The following is a 14,617-nucleotide window of genomic DNA, read 5'->3' as shown; positions in this document are numbered from 1 at the left end:
TCTGATCGTGGTAGATTGTGTGACCATGTTGCACATCAGTGGTACCATGGGTAACGACTGCTAAGATAGTTGATCCCAATATGCCAAAGTCAGCTACAAGGTTCCAGGATAGACCGAATCGCGGATGCAAATGCACATCCAGGATCGGCGATCTTATTTTGATCGCAGGATGACTGGTCCCTGCAAAATAATGGAGTACCGTTAGGGATGCAAATGATGGTTTGTGCATTCTGTTTGTAATCTCTCGTACAGTAGGATGGTAACCAGATGAAATAAGTCCCCTGGCTTGTCACCGCGAAGATGCGGCCTAGATGGTGCACGGCGTCTTCGAACGTGTTGGGGTACAAATCTGCCGCCGCCAACATGCGCCATCCTCTGTCGTTACTGCCTCTTGCATTGATGGCAATCCTTATGTCGAACACCGCGTTGAGATAGTAATCGTCGTAGCCGTGTCGCTTTGTCGGTGTGTTCGCAATTGCTATCTTCTTCAATCTCATGTAGGCATCATCATACGTATTCAAGCCCAGCCAGTCCGGAAGGCCGATCCCCATGGTGGAGAAGGGGTCTACCGGAACGGCCGCACTGTTGTGGATGTTGTGCAAAATGATGGTGGTATCCGGCCGGAGGTATGCAAGCCAATCTTCGTTGGCACCAACCCAGACCTATATATAAGATGGTGGGCAGCGGAGAAATTACGGGATGGAAATGGAATAGCTAAGTACTACATGATCAACTCCATTACTGACCTGCTCATCGGACAAAATCCGACTACCTCTCAACGTCGGCAACTCTAGAGGAGTCAGCGTGCAACCATGGCCAGGGAGCGGTGAACTGTTCGAAGGATTGTCCCATAGAAGAACCGTCTCCTCCAGGACGCATGGAAGACCAACAAGCAAGGCCTTTTCCCAAGCCATTTTAAGCACCATCTTGAAAAAGTTGGTGCAGGCAGCACTGAGTCTTGCGGCGATGAGGACGTCGGAGCGGCGTGCGATTTCTCCCAGAGGATCTTCGTCCAAGGTCTCCCAGCCCCGACGAGGAGAACCACCTGGCGAATCCATATGGGAGCAGCGACGAACTGCCTTCTCATCGGGGGGAGGGGAACTAGCGAGGAGGTGATAAGAGCGTAGTAACCGCAGGGCCTCGTCCCTTCCAACTGTAGATCGTTCCTTAGGCTACACATAGTGGGGGTAACATATACTAGTATCATGCATATGATACTAGTATATGATACTAGCTTCATAGTGCATAGTATTATAAAGTAGTATCATAGATTACCATATTTATTGCCATGCATGACACAAAGTAGCATAGCATTTAATATGATACGGTATCTACCTATGTTACTATAACCCTCTCTCTCTCTTATTTAATTGTGTGCCACATAAGCATGTTTGCTAGTCCCAAGTGCATGTTACCGGTTATGTTACCCCCACTATGGCTAGCCTTAGCGAAGGGGTGAGGCTATTATTTACTACTAGTACTAGCATTATGGGATGTTATGGGATTGCATTATACTGCAAATAATAGCACTCGTAAGAAATTTTTGGCACTAGCTAGTAGTTTTTGGCATGGATTAAGAAATTTTGGGTATGTTTTTGCTATTTTTTGTACACGCCAACTAGTGTCAAAAAATGTCTTACATTATGTGACGGAGGAGTACGTACTTGTACTGTAGCAGTACTAGTACTACTTTCTCAACTAGTAGTGCGATGTACTGTACTTCTAGTATAGTGCACCAGTTTTGAACTCTTGAATCTCAGGGCCAAGGAGCTACAGTTGGAAGTGGAGGGTACTACATACTGTTCTCTAGAACCATCGATGTACTATCAATGCAGGGAAAGTACACCTGCATAGTGGCCTAGTGGGTACTCTCGGTGCTCTATTCAGCCGCTCCTCTCACGTAGCTGGCCTACTCAGCCGCCCCTCTCACGCACACACTAGCAGCATGTTTATCAGTGACGGTTACTGCGGGGGTAGAACATTTGAGTTATTTGATACAGCGAGACTAGGCTTTTCGCTTCCATTTGTGGAGGTGTAATGGATCTCGTCGAACTTTGTTAGTAGTTCTTTATGAATGAGATGAAGCAAAGCTTTTGCCTCCGTTTTAAAAAACACATCAAGAGGAATTTCTTTTATAGTAGAGCCGATAATGGAGTGAAGTCCATGTGTGCAACACCACAAGCTACAGAGTAGTAGTAGAGCAATTTACGTACAGAGCCATATTGCACAGTTCTCAATGCCCCGCCAGGCTTTTCCGGCTCCTCGGGCTTATTGGGAGACGCTAGTTTAAATATGCTACTAGTTGATGAGGAAGCTGCAAGCAAGGTGCGGCTAAGGCGAGTAGGCGAGCCACGAGATGCTGGGAAGGAAAACCTGTTCACGTGGCTAGGCTATCCAGTGCACCCAGATTGTGGTGCCGCACGTCCGTTTGACTTCAAAACTCAAACTACCCGTATAAAATATTGGCTCACAGCGAAGTTACTATTTTAAAAAAAGGCCGCCGTGCGTTCGGCCGGGATCGAACCCACAAGACGAGGTATACACTCCCGCGACCACTAGTAGTACTAGTTGAAGTACAACGCAACCTAGAATCGCCTTTTGTCGCTAGTAGTACATTCTTCCTTACAAGAAACCCCTAATAATGCAAGAAACTACTAATAATGCCAAGAAACTACTACCACTTGCATACGTGGTAGACTTAAGATAAGACTACCTTATCAACCATTGTACATGCTCTTACCAACCAGCCCTACCAAGAAACGACTACTCTACAAAGTGTCGTTGTAGGCACGTTTCAACCCATGGCCCTGTTTGGATACATTTGTTGTCAATCTAACCCTGACATCCAAACACCACTTTGGTTAGAGTTAGTTCAGGGTTAGAATCTAACCTCTGACTTAGAGTATCCAAACAGGGCCCATGTCGTCCATTAAGTCAACGCCTTCTATTCGACCGGGCATTATGACTTGTGGGACCTACATATCAGTCTGCACAAAAATCCCCGAGTGACCTCCTACCTCCGGCCCTTCCACCTAGTCATCCTCAGCCATGGGACGCAGCTACCGCCGCCGGCAAAAGGCGAGGTCAAAACCGGCGGTGGTGTGGAGCCCATCTTGCGGCAGCCCATATGCCAGCTCCGTCCGGCGCTCGCGGCCGCTAGCTAGCCAAGATAGCTCCGTCCAGCTGCTTGTCTGCAAGGTTAGCTAGCTAGATTGGCATGGCGGCGCGGCGGCTTGCTCGCGCGGCGCTGCGCTAAGGCCAGCCATCTGGCTTGAGCGAAGGCCAGCGCGGTGGCTTGCTCGCTCGTGAGTCACGCTCGGGCCAGCCTGCCAACCCGTGCATAGGCCAGCGTGGCGTCTGGCCCATCCGGCGGAGCGGCGGCCAACCCGCTCATCACCGGCGCCACCGACGAACATGCATCAGTACTGTTTGAAGTAATGTTCAGGAAAAATAATGATTTGAGGGGGAATAACAGGATAGAAGGTCAGATGTGGGTCCCTCGTGTCAACGGTCAAACAAAATGTGTTGGTTTAAGCTGCCTCGTCAGCACGGACGTGTGGGCCAACCCTGTCATAAATGGGTTTAAACTAACCTAATCGGTAGGTAGTAGTTTTTGGCGTGGATTAAGAAATTTTGGGTATGTTTTTGCTATTTTTTGTACAATAGATTCGTCCTAGGGCTGGTTGAAAGTGGTAGTTTTTTGTTAAATACTCTACATATTGTAAGTAGGTGTGGAAGTTAAGCTTTGGAACCCAATAAGCAAGGCTAGTTACATAGTGCATATGTGTACATGATTGAAAGTAAATATCAACCATGAGTGACTAATATCTTGATAGAACACTCGAAACTATGGAATACTAGAGAAAAAAATTGCATGGTTGGAAATACTAGCAATGTTCATGTGTGTTGCAACAAATCATAATTAGAATAATACTTATTCACAAACTTGATACAAAACACTCTAATTTTGATATACATATATCACTAGAGACATATATGTTTCAATTAGAACTAGCGTGGTCACCCGCGCATTTGCGCGGCTAGAAGCTATATTTTTTTATTTTAAAATAAACATTTTGTGCCATCATAAGTTTTTAAATTTTGTAAGATGTATTATAACTAATAAAAAAATTTGAGTGATAATGAATAATATAAAACCATTAAATGTAAATATGTATATATGAAAAAAAAAATTCAGTTCAAACATATGTTCCAAGAATGCATGTACTTATGCATGTGCATTGGTGATGCCTTTGTTTGGCTACATTAGCTAAGTATATGGTTGTAATTTTATTGGGGAAAGTGTGATGCTACTTCTATTTTTTGTTTTATTCATCATTGAGAAACTTGGAATTTTTGATGTGTTGAACCACAATGCAATGTATGTAGACATTTGATATATTGTTTCACGAAATGTACTGTGTAGTTTTTTTATCTTTATGAACTAAATCTCTCTCTCTCTCTCTCTCTATATATATATATATATATCAATCTATCTATCTATTCATCTATCTATCTGTCTATCTATCTCACATACATCCATTTGATTGAGAAGTTTGATTGAATTGTTTGGTTCCCATGTGAAAGCATGGGGTAAGAGGGGACATGTTAAAATTTGCCTTCTTAAACAATATCTCATGAGCAATGATAAAGGATTAGTGGCTATCTATTTAGCTTCTCTGGTAACTTACTTTATTTGTTGAATGTCACCTCATAAATTACAACATTAAACCCCTAAGCCTAACAATTAGTTTTTGACTACACATTGCTTTTGCCCGGTTTCCCTAACAAAAGTTTTGATGGATGGAAATTACTATATGGTTGAGCGTGTTTCCCATGTCAATTATAAGGGAGAGGTGGCTACATTTCCTTTGCAACATCGCATCATGTTTACCCCAGTGTGATTAGTACATAGAACTTGCACCTGCCTGATTTACTAAAAAGGAATCATTATTTTTATGTCCTATTCTATTTTTGAGCGGGAATGTTTTATGTCCTAGTTGATGAACTGTTTGATACTTCTGCATTGCTAAATGTTGTATGTCCAGTTTTTCCTCTCCTAAATTTATCGTAAACTTTTCTTCGCACGGAATGGTAGTGTCTCCGCTAAAAAGATGATGTTGTCAAACTAATACTTTAGATTACTGCGTAGAAATCTAAAAAACAAAATGTTTTTAAAACAAATGGGAAACTTTGGTACACTAAATTTGTTTATATTCTAATATAAGTTCACGTCACTTCCGGTTAATGGAGGTGTGGCTCTAATTCATTGTATGGATGCAACAAAGGAAAGTATCCTTGCAAAAAAGGAAAAGCATGAGCTCAACCCTGGTACTTTGCCGACATCACTTATGACTATAGCACATGCAATGCCACCAATATTTTTTGTGAGGTGAATGCCACCTCGATTGCTCCCATGCAGTCATAGTTTCAATTCTTAGTCATGTCCACGCTTCATTTTCTTAACATTTTTTATCTTCACCGCTATGTGCAATCTGTTACAAAAATAATGGCCAGGGTCATTACATATGAACCTACTATGAAGGTGACGTCACCATAGGTTTGGTTTGCTTCGTTGACAGTCATGCATCTGATGTTCCAACAGAGATAATGTTATTGTCTGGTTTTAGTGTGTTAGCCACTGCTCCCTGTCTTAGATTTGCATCACCGAGTCTGCATATAGGCATGAATTCAAATTCAAATCGACGGTTGTAGATTATACGTGCTACGTTTCATAGGATGATAGGATTTTGTTGGTGTATTTGTGAAGAAATCAAGAACGTGTAGCTACCTGACTGTCGTTGACAATAATTCCTAAATTTCCTTGTAGGCATGGGACTGGTCATATACGCATATGCCATATGTGTCTGGCACCACATCCTAAATTTCATCGTTGGTGTGGGACATATAATATAGGACATCAATTTCCTGAGTACATGATGTGCGCCATAAATCCTTTACACCCGGTTCGTGTGCTGAGGATGGACCCATCGCTACTGCACCAATGGCGTCAGTACGCCATATTATATAGACTGACCAAGTAGCATATCCTTCTGCCCAGTATCATCCACGGTCATGGGGCCGTGGAAGCATGATCGCCAACGCCAAGTAGCATTCAACTTGCCCATTTCCCAGTCATCTGTTGCCGGCACAATCTATGCAAGTGACGGCTGCAACCTAGGAGTCTTCGTGCTTGCAACAACAATCTCGTGTGCCGGCACAATCTATGTAATTGACTGTGCGGCCATGGTAGACAACCTGGCCGGGTTTTTCAACTTGCGACCATGACATCGACGACCTCTGGGATCGGTGTCGGTGTCAAAACCGGCGGATCTCGGGTAGGGGGTCCCGAACTGTGCGTCTAGGCGGATGGTAACAGGAGGCAGGGGACATGAAGTTTTACCAAGGTTCGGGCCCTCTTGATGGAGGTAAAACCCTACGTCCTGCTTGATTAATATTGATGATATGGGTAGTACAAGAGTAGATCTACCACGAGATCAGAGAGGCTAAACCCTAGAAGCTAGCCTATGGTATGATTGTATGTTGTCCTACGGACTAAAACCCTCTGGTTTATATAGACACCGGAGAGGGTTAGGGTTACACAAGGTCGGTTACAAAGGAGGAGATATACATATTCGTATTGCCTAGCTTGCCTTCCACGCCAAGTAGAGTCCCATCCGGACACGAGATGAAGTCTTTAATCTTGTATCTTCATAGTCCGGCCAAAGGATATAGTCCGGCTATCCGGAGATCTCCTAATCCAGGACTCCCTCAGTAGCCCCCGAACCAGGCTTCAATGACGATGAGTCCGGCGCGTAGTGTTGTCTTCGGCATTGCAAGGAGGGTTCTTCTCCAACTTTCAAGTGTTCATAAGCAGTGTACGGCTCCATAAATGTTGAACCTCTTGGCTTCTGTGCGTCGAACGAATACGAGGCGCCAGGGCGTTTTTACCTTCACCCCCCTAGCCAGATAAATAAATTGTCTATTAAAGGAATGGGGATTCTTAGATCCGATCCATACCATCCTCCCCCAGCGAGAGTTCATCAGAGCGTGTTTCGGAATGATCCATTCCAGCATGGCCGACCTCCGCAGCTCCTCCTCCCGCCCCCGTAGCCCTAAGCCCGGTGATTGGGAGAGGTGTTCTGTCCCGCATAGTTGATTAGTCGAGCTACAGACTAAGGGATTTCTCCCTCCGGCGTATATGGTGCCCGTTCGAGCCGGGCTTGCCACCTACAATGGTGGGGCGCAAGCGGAGAGCTTTCCTTGTCCCTCCATGGGGGAACGGGTCTACCTTGTTCCTTACTTACTAAGGGGACTCGGATTTCCAATTCATCCGTTCCTCCACGGGCTCCTGGAGTTCTACGGCCTCCAATTACACAATCTCACCCCTGCCTCCATTCTACATATCGCTGGCTATGTTGCTCTCTGCGAGTTGTTCCTAGGCTACGAGGCTCACTTCGAGCTGTGGAAAAGGCTATTCTGCCTTCTCCCCCGCACACAAAGGGAATCACTTTATCAAGTGGGCGGAGCCGAAATATGGCGCATCGCCGATACCGGATACCTGTCCGGTACCCCGAAGAAGCCGTCCGAAGACTGGCCGACAGAATGGTTTTATATGGAGGACGTCCCCCTTTCGGACCCTGTTCGGCGGGGTCTTCCTGAGTTCAACAATGCTCCTTTGAAGAAGCGGCGAAGTTGGCGCCCACGGAGCCCCCAGGCGGAAGACAACGGAGAAGTCCTCTATCTGATGCACTGTATCAAAACACTGGCTCGATCAAGATTGACAATAATCGAAGTTATGTCAATTTGCATAATGCGGGGAGTGCAGCCACTTCAATATCGTGGGTACCCCTTGTGGTGTTATAACGGGGCGGATGACGCCACCCGCTGCGGGCGTAAGGGTCCGGACAATGCTGCCGCTCTAGCGAAAATTCTGTCCGAACTATTCAAGGGTGAGGAAGAGGAGTTCACCCGCATTAAGCCACGGGATGGATTCTCCATGTACAATCCTCCAAGTTGGGTAAGTTATATCTCCCTGCCCCCATTTTCCCCGCATTCTTAATCGTAAGTATTCACCTTGCCACTTTGCGGCAGGAACTGTGAAAAGCCCTAAAGGAGGTCAGCAGCCCTTCTCCACAACCAGAGGACCCTGACCGGTCCCTCGATTCCGGACTTGAAGAAGATCTGGTTATCTCCGTGGAATTGATAGACTGGCAGTTCTATCAGTTAAGCTACCACGATGCCCTGGTGGCCATTACGGCCGACTATCCCGGACTGCTCCCTACATCGCAGGTAAGAAAAATCAAAAAGTCCCAACTCCAGAACTAGGATCCCCTTTTAGGCACTTCACCCACCATATACACATGGCATCTTTTACAAGGAAGGCATTTGGGATGCCCTACCGAACCCACAGCCACTCGCCAACAAGAGGTACCGAGGCCGGGTAGGCCCAAAAGGAAGGCGGTCAGGACGGAGACGCCGACGCAAAGGTATAGGAAAAACCCCGCTCCGTGGTTGTCGTCTTTCTCAAAATGTAATGAAGCTTGCGTTTCTTTAACAGAAAGAACGCTCGCCGGAATATGTCCGGTGATGCTGCCAATCAAGCTTCCACCAGTCGGGCGCCAGGACCGGACATGGAGGCGGAAGGCGATATGGGGCAGGCACCGGATAATCCCCCTACAGAGGATGCAGATAGATTATCCGCTACAAACTCAGAAGTGGAAAGCGCCATGAATCATAGGCGCCGCCGGGCCGTACTTCGCGACGCTTGTTTCTCACCAGAGGCGTTCAACGCCTTCAATTCTGGAGAGGCGTAGCTCCGTGCTGCTCAAGATGGTCTAGCCAGAGCCACGGATCAGTATGTAAAGGATGTACGGGTGAGTAAATCTGACGATTTATATGTATCAGTAGCCCCTGAGACTTGAAACAGTTAGCAGAACTGATTTAAGGATCATCTTTAATGTGCAGGTTCTTACAGAGAAGAATACTAGGCTGTCCCAGGAGCTGGAGGAATGCAAGACCCAACTGGGGGCCGCTCTTGCCGCATTGCAGGAACAGAAAAAGCCTCCTGCTGATAACATTTACTTTAAAGAATGGTGGTTACCATATAGTGTGCGGTGTGTCTGCAGATCTAACAATTGATTTTGCAGATGACTCCGGAGAAAGTCCGGGGGACCAGCACATTATGCGACAGCTAGAGGCTGGCAAACGCGTGCTGACTAAGGTTATGCTGGAGAAAAACAATCTCCAATATGCCAACATTAAGCTGAATGTGGAACTAAAAGACGTTCGGGGCCAGCTTGCGGACTCCGAGAAGGAGAATAAGCGGCTTCGGCGCGGCATTTTCAGTAAGTGTTTGAACGAATCCTTTTTAAAGGAGTTCGGCGAAGAAGCTGTCTAACAGCGTTATGTCTGTAGGTATGCTGGCGGGTCATCCCGCGGAGGAAATGCCCGGGTCTTCGGGTGATCTTCTGTCCGAGCTGTCACATCTGCACGAACAAGTTCGGCAGGTGATGCAGGGTGTTGCCCAGGCCTTGTGGTCGTCTGTCTCATTGCTAGAAGGCGTTGCAGAGCTTGCGGAGAAGCTGAAGGGAGCACGGCGGCGCTTCTATTTATGGAAGATATCAGCCTATCGACAGGGTGCCAGAGAAGCCCGGGCCATGGTGAAGACGCGGTATACCAAGGCAGACCCAAATCACATGGCCGAGGTCGGACCTATGGGGCCCGACGGAAAAGAGATCCCTGTTAGCTTAGTTTATGGGCAAGTAGAATTAGCCGCAAAGTATTCTCAACAGGATTGTAAGCTGGACCGCCTGTTGGATGGTATAGAGGAGGAATTCAGTCAGTTCGCATGACTATGTAATTGAAGTGACATGTATAATGCCTTCTAGCCGGATTGTAGATCATTTGTCGTTGTGGACCTTTTCGCTTCAACCTTCGGGCCCGATAGTCCGGAGTGAATCCGAATACCCGCTCAGTTATATAAAGCCAGGGTATGTGTGGAGACCAGGCGTAGGGGTCATTAGTGCTTTATCAGACAAGTGTCCAACTAGTTATGTTATATTACATGGGTAGTAAGAAACATCTTCCAGGGAGAATAGTTCCGTTAAGGGTTCCTTTTGCTAGGTAAGCATGCCCTAAAGTGCATGTCCAGACTACGATAAGAAACACAGAAAAAGCATCTGGGGGCAGATATGGACAATAAATAAAAATCATCTTTTGTTCACCGACCGAATATTCTCTTAAGAACGCTAGCTTTCGGCTTCACCCAGTCTGAGGTACACATCCGGCTGACCCGGCAGTAACAATCGCAGAGGTGCTCCCCTTATGCCCTAGCCAAATTAACAGGAACGTAGGGCATAAATACAAGAGCCAGGCAACCCAGCTTGGCCAAAACTTAAGTCATATCGATGCATATAATGGTGAAAAAAGGTACATGCGGAAGTATAACACATGTGTTGGGCGTGAGGCCTAGATAAATAATTTAAGCTTCTGTGAAAGAAGCCCCCATGTATGAAGAGTGCGGCTAGCGCATCTGTAATGTACAAGTGAGGCACAAGGTGACCCTTGAAGGCCTAGAGAAATAATAAGAGAAAGAAAGAAAGGGAAACAAGACAGATGATGTATATGCAGAAAATGGACAAAGGGAGGGGACTAACATAGAGTCCGGTGCTAGGCGTAGAATCTTCGGAGTCTGGCCGCGTTCCATGGGTTCGGTTCGAGTCAACTAGTCGATGCATCCCGTAGTCGGTACGCTCCACCGGTCAGAACTTGGTCAATAATGAAGGGACCTTCCCATTTGGGCTCGAGGTTGTTCTTTTTCTTATCCGGCAGGCGTAGAACTAGTTCGCCAATGTTATAGGTTTTGGCCCGTACTTCTCTGCTTTGGTATCTGTGAGCCTATTGCTGATAAAATGCGGAACGGGCTTTGGCTACGTCACGCTCCTCCTCCAAGGTGTCCAGACTGTCCTGCCGATCGAGCTCGGCTTCTCTTTCTTCGTACATGCGCACTCGAGGTGAGTCATGAATTAGGTCGCAGGGCAAGACTGCCTCTGCGCCATACACCATAAAGAACTATATCCGGTACTACGATTCGGCGTGGTCCGCAGCCCCTAGAGTACGGAGTCGAGCTCCTCTACCCAGTGCGTGTCAGACTCCATTAAGGAACGCACTAATCTGGGTTTAATGCCGCTCATTATAAGACCGTTTGCTCGCTCGATTTGACCGTTGGTTTGTGGGTGATAGACTGAAGCATAATCGAGCTTGATGCCCATTTTGCTGCACCAGAGTTTTATCTCGTCTGCCGTGAAGTTCGTGCCATTGTTAGTGATGATGCTATGGGGGACGCCATAACAGTGTACAACCCCGGATATGAAGTCTATCACCGGTTCGGATTCGGCTGTTTTAACAGGTTTGGCCTCTATCCATTTGATGAATTTATCCACCATGACCAGTAAGTATTTTTTTCTTGTGGGTTCCCCCTTTAAGGGGTCCAACCATGTCAAGCCCCCAGACCGCAAAGGGCCATGTAATGGGGATTGTTTGGAGGGCGGTGGGTGGCATGTGGCTTTGATTTGCAAAGAGCTGGCAACAGGCGCAACGTTGGACCAAGTCCTGTGCGTCTGCCCGGGTTGTTGGCCAATAGAATCCTGTGCGGAAGGCCTTGCTTACAAGGGCCCGGGCTGCGGCGTGATGACCGCCGAGTCCGGCGTGAATTTCTGCCAAAAGATTCCGCCCTTCCTCTTCGGAGATGCACCTTTGAAGGACTCTGGTAGTGCTTTTTTGTACAATTCTCCCTCATGGACCCTGTAGGCCTTGGATCGCCGCACTATGCAGCGTGCCTCATTTTGGTCCTCCGGAAGTTCCTATCTAGTTAGGTAGGCCAGGAATGGTTCTGTCCACGGGGCAATAATGGCCATTATTACGTGGGTTGAAGGTGTTATTTCGGTGGCAGAGCCTCCGATTGTGTCAGAGTATTCGGTATCGGGCATTTTGGCCGGGTCCGGACTATTGTTACCGATGTCTCCTTCCCATACTACGGATGGCTTGAACATCCTTTCTAGAAATATGTTGGGGGGACCGTATCGTGTTTTGCGCCGATGCGGGCGAGGACATCCGCCGCCTGATTGTTTTCCCGAGCCACATGGTGAAATTCGAGCCCCTCGAACTGAGCTGACAATTTTAGGACGGTGTTTCAATAGGCCGCCATTTTCGGATCCTTGGCGTCAAAGTCTCCATTTATTTGGGATATTGCGAGGTTTGAATCCCCACGCACCTCCAGGCGTTGAATGCCCATGGAGACTGCCATCCGAAGACCAAGCAACAGAGCTTCCTATTCGGCTGCATTGTTGGAGTCTGTATACAATATTTGCAGTACGTACTGAACGGTATCCCCGGTTGGGGATGTTAGGACGACACCAGCCTCTAGACCGGCCAGCATTTTAGAACCGTCGAAGTGGATGATCCAGTTGGAGTATGCGCCATACTCTTTAGGGAGTTCGGCCTCCGTCCATTCGGCGACGAAGTCGACCAATACTTGTGATTTAATGGCTCATCGGGGTTTGTATGTTATGTCAAACGGGAGGAGCTCAATCGCCCATTTGGCAATCCGGCCTGTAGCGTCGTAGTTGTTTAAAATATCATTAAGTGGCACTTCCGAGGCTATCATAATCGAACACTCTTGAAAGTAGTGTCATAGCTTCTAGGACGCCATGAATACCGCATAGGCTATCTTTTGATAATGTGGGTACCGTGATTTGCATGGAGTGAGGACAGTGGATACATAGTATACCGGCTTTTGAAGAGGGAATTTATGTCCGACAGCTTCTCGTTCGACGACGAGCACTGCGCTTACAACTTGATGAGTTGCCTCAATGTACAATAGCATTGGTTCACCAATGTTTGACGCGGCCAGGATTGGGTTGGTTGCCAAAATGGCCTTTATTTCTTCCAATCCGGCTGTGGCAGCGTCCATCCACTCGAAGTGTTCGGTGCGCCGAAGAAGGCGATAAAGGGGTAAAGCTTTTTCTCCTAAACGGGAGATAAAGCGGCTTAGAGCCGCCATGCATCCAGTTAACTTCTGGATTTGTTTGAGGTCTGTTGGTGTAGCCAACTGTGACAAAGCTCGGATTTTGGCCGGATTAGTTTCGATACCTCTACTGGAGACAATGAAACCCAGGAGCTTTCCGACCGGTACGCCGAAAACGCATTTTTCCGGATTGAGCTTGATGTCGTATGCTCGGAGGTTGTCGAATGTGAGCCTCAAGTCGTCTATCAAAGAGTCGACGTGTTTGGTTTTAACAACCACATTGTCTACGTATGCCTCTACTGTTTTGCCGATTTGTTTCTCTAGACATGTCTGAATCATGCGTTGATATGTTGCGCCGGCGTTCTTGAGCCCAAAAGGCATTGTGTTAAAACAGAAGGGACCGTATGGTGTGATGAATGCCGTTGCGGCTTGGTCGGACTCCGCCATCTTGATTTGGTGGGAACCGGAGTATGCGTCGAGGAAACACAATGACTCGTGTCCTGCGGTAGCATCAATGATTTGATCGATGCGTGGGAGGGGGAAGGGATCCTTTGGGCAAGCTTTATTGAGGTCTTTGAAATCGACACAAAGGCACCAGGATTTGTCCTTCTTTGGTACCATCACCAGGTTTGCTAGCCAGTCCGGGTGTTTTATTTCTTTGATGAATCCGGCCTCCAATAACTAGGCTAGTTCCTCTCCCATGGCCTGTCTCTTAGGTTCAGAGAAACGCCGAAGAGCTTGCTTGACCGGCTTGAATCCCTTTAGGATATTGAGGCTATGCTCGGCCAGCCTGCGTTGGATTCCTGGCATGTCTAAGGGATGCCAGGCGAATATGTCCCAGTTCTCGCGCAGGAACTCTCGTAGTGCGGCATCCACAGCGGGGCTTAGCTGTGCCCCGATGGAGGCTGTTTTTGTAGGGTCCATTGGGTGGACTTGGAATTTGACTATTTCATCCGCTGGTTTAAAAGAGGTGGACTTGGATCTCTTTTCGAGTATCATGTCGTCCCTGTCCACTATGGAGCGTAGCGTGGTTAATTCCTCGGCCGAGAGGGCTTCGGATAATGCCTCGAGGGCCAATGCGGCTGTTTTGTTTTTGGTGCGGAGTGCTGTGTCCGGATCGCTGGCGAGAGTGATGATTCCGTTGGGCCCGGGCATTTTGAGCTTCATGTACCCGTAATGGGGTACGGCTTGGAAGATTGTGAATGCCTCCCGTCCTAAAAGAGCGTGATAACCACTGCTGAATGGGTCCACTTGGAATGTAATTTCTTCGGACCTGTAATTATCCGGCGTGCCGAATACCACATCTAGTGTGATTTTCTCAGCACAACGTGCTTCCCGACTGGGGATGGATTCCTCTAAAGGTTGTGCTACTTTGCTCAATGCGGTTCCAGTCTATTTCCATCTTTTGAAGAGTTTCCTCATAGATGAGTTTAATCCGCTACCGCCGTCCATGAGTACTTTGGTGAGTCGAAAGCCGTCCACGATTGGACTGAGGACCAGTGCGGCTGGTGCTCGGGCTGTTCGGAATTTAGGTTCGTCACTAGCATTGAAGGTAATAGCCATGTCACTCCATGGATTTATTGCTGCTAC

This window comes from Triticum urartu, chromosome 3A (assembly GCF_056163025.1).
Source record: "Triticum urartu cultivar PI428250 chromosome 3A, HENAU_Tu73, whole genome shotgun sequence".
NCBI classification, from domain to species: domain Eukaryota; kingdom Viridiplantae; phylum Streptophyta; class Magnoliopsida; order Poales; family Poaceae; genus Triticum; species Triticum urartu.
The sequence above is the reverse complement of the archived record's forward strand: the minus strand, read 5'-3'. Positions refer to the sequence as shown.